This window comes from Pristiophorus japonicus, unplaced genomic scaffold, assembly GCF_044704955.1.
Source record: "Pristiophorus japonicus isolate sPriJap1 unplaced genomic scaffold, sPriJap1.hap1 HAP1_SCAFFOLD_79, whole genome shotgun sequence".
NCBI lineage: Eukaryota > Metazoa > Chordata > Chondrichthyes > Pristiophoridae > Pristiophorus > Pristiophorus japonicus.
In genome coordinates, this window is record NW_027254707.1 from 1,808,047 (window position 1) to 1,811,304 (window position 3,258).

Below are 3,258 nucleotides of genomic sequence, written 5' to 3' on the forward strand. Positions count from 1 at the left end.
ATGGTGCTGCTGTTCACAGATTGGACTACTATTGGACATATTGTTGTGAATGGTGCTGCTGCTCACAGATTGGACTACTCTTGGACATATTGCTGTGAATGGTGCTGCTGCTCACAGATTGGACTACTATTGGACATATTGTTGTGAATGGTGCTGCTACTCACAGATTGGACTACTATTAGACATATTGTTGTGAATGGTGCTGCTGTTCACAGATTAGATTACTCTTGGACATATTGTTGTGAATGGTGCTGCTGTTCACAGATTGGACTACTATTGGACATATTGTTGTGAATGGTGCTGCTACTCACAGATTGGACTACTATTGGACATATTGTTGTGAATGGTGCTGCTACTCACAGATTGGACTACTATTGGACATATAGTTGTGAATGGTGCTGTTACTCACAGATTGGACTACTATTGGATATATTGTTGTGAATGGTGCTGCTGTTCACAGATGGACTACTATTGGACATATTGTTGTGAATGGTGCTGCTACTCACAGATTGGATTACTATTCGACATATTGTTGTGAATGGTGCTGCTGTTCACAGATTGGACTACTATTGGACATATTGTTGTGAATGGTGCTGCTACTCACAGATTGGATTTCTATTGAACATATTGTTGTGAATGGTGCTGCTGTTCACAGATTGGAATACTATTAGACATATTGTTGAAATGGTGCTGCTGCTCACAGATTGGACTACTATTGGACATATTGTTGTGAATGGCGCTGTTACTCACAGATTGGACTACTATTGGATATATTGTTGTGAATGGTGCTGCTGTTCACAGATTGGACTACTATTGAACATATTGTTGTGAATGGTGCTGCTACTCACAGATTGGACTACTATTGGACATATTGTTGTGAATGGTGCTGCTGTTCAAGATTGGACTACTATTGGACATATTGTTGTGAATGGTGCTGCTGTTCACAGATTGGACTACTAATAGACATATTGCTGTGAATGGTGCTGCTGTTCACAGATTGGACAACTATTGGACATATTGTTGTGAATGGTGCTGCTACTCACAGATTGGACTACTATTGGACATATTGTTGTGAATGGTGCTGCTACTCACAGATTGGACTACTATTGGACATATTGTTGTGAATGGTGCTGCTGTTCACAGATTGGACTACTATTGGACATATTGTTGTGAATGGTGCTGCTACTCACAGATTGGACTTCTATTGAACATATTGTTGTGAATGGTGCTGCTGTTCTCAGATTGGACTGCTATTAGACATATTGTTGTGAATGGTGCTGCTGCTCACAGATTGGACTGCTATTGGACATATTGTTGTGAATGTTGCTGCTGTTCACAGATTGGACTACTATTAGACATATTGTTGTGAATGGTGCTGCTGTTCACAGATTGGACTACTATTAGACATATTGTTGTGAATGGTGCTGCTGTTCACAGATTGGACTACTATTGGACATATTGTTGTGAATGGTGCTGCTGCTCACAGATTGGACTACTATTGGACATATTGTTGTGAATGGTGCTGTTCACAGATTGGACTACTATTGGACATATTGTTGTGAATGATGCTGTTCACTGATTGAACTACTATTGGACATAGTGTTGTGAATGGTGCTGCTGCTCACAGATTGAACTACTATTGGACATATTGTTGTGAATGGTGCTGCTGCTCACAGATTGAACTACTATTGGACATATTGTTGTGAATGGTGCTGCTGCTCACAGATTGAACTACTATTGGACATATTGTTGTGAATGGTGCTGTTCACAGATTGGACTACGATTAGAAATATTGTTGTGAATGGTGCTGCTCACAGATTGGACTACTATTGGACATATTGCTGTGAATGGTGCTGCTGTTCACAGAATGGACTTCTATTGGACATATTGTTGTGAATGGTGCTGCTGCTCACAGATTGGACTACTATTGGACATATTGTTGTGAATGGTGCTGCTGCTCACAGATTGGACTATTTTTGTACCTATTGTTGTGAATGGTGCTGCTCTTCACAGATTGGAATACTATTAGTCATATTGTTGTGAATGGTGCTGCTGTTCACAGATTGGACTACTATTGGACATATTGTTGTGAATGGTGCTGCTGTTCACAGATTGAACTACTATTGAACATATTGCTGTGAATGGTGCTGCTGCTCACAGATTGGACTACTATTGGACATATTGTTGTCAATGGTGCTGCTGTTCACTGATTGGACTACTATTGGACATGTTCTTGTGAATGGTGCTGCTTCTCAAAGATTGGACTATATTGGACATATTGTTTTGAATCGTGCTGTTTCTCACAGATTGGGCTACTATTGGACATATTGTTGTGAATGGTGCTGCTGCTCACAGATTGGACTACTATTGGACATATTGTTGTGAATGGTGCTGTTCACAGATTGGACTACTATTGGACATATTGTTGTGAATGATGCTGTTCACAGATTGAACTACTATTGGACATATTGTTGTGAATGGTGCTGCTACTTCAGATTGGACTACTATTGGACATATTGTTGTGAATGGTGCTGCTGTTCACAGATTTGACTACTATTGGACATATTGCTGTGAATGATGCTGTTCACAGATTGAACGACTATTGGACATATTGTTGTGAATGGTGCTGCTGCTCACAGATTGAACTCCTATTGGACATATTGTTGTGAATGGTGCTGCTACTCACTGATTGGACTACTATTGGACATATTGTTGTGAATGGTGCTGCTGTTCACAGATTGGACTACTATTGGACATATTGTTGTGAATGGTGCTGCTACTTCAGATTGGACTACTATTGGACATATTGTTGTCAATGGTGCTGCTGTTCACTGATTGGACTACTATTGGACATATTGTTGTGAATGATGCTGTTCACAGATTGAACTACTATTGGACATATTGTTGTGAATGGTGCTGCTGTTCACAGATTGGACTACTATTTGAAAAATTGTTGTGAATGGTGCTGTTCACAGATTGGACTACTATTGGACATATTGTTGTGAATGGTGCTGCTGCTCACAGATTGGACTACTATTGGACATATTGTTGTCAATGGTGCTGCTGCTCACAGATTGAACTACTATTGGACATATTGTTGTGAATGGTGCTGCTACTCACAGATTGGACTAGTATTAGACATATTGTTGTGAATGGTGCTGCTGTTCACAGATTGGATTACTATTGGACATATTGTTGTGAATGGTGCTGCTGTTCACAGATTGGACTACTATTGGACATATTGTTGTGAATGGTGCT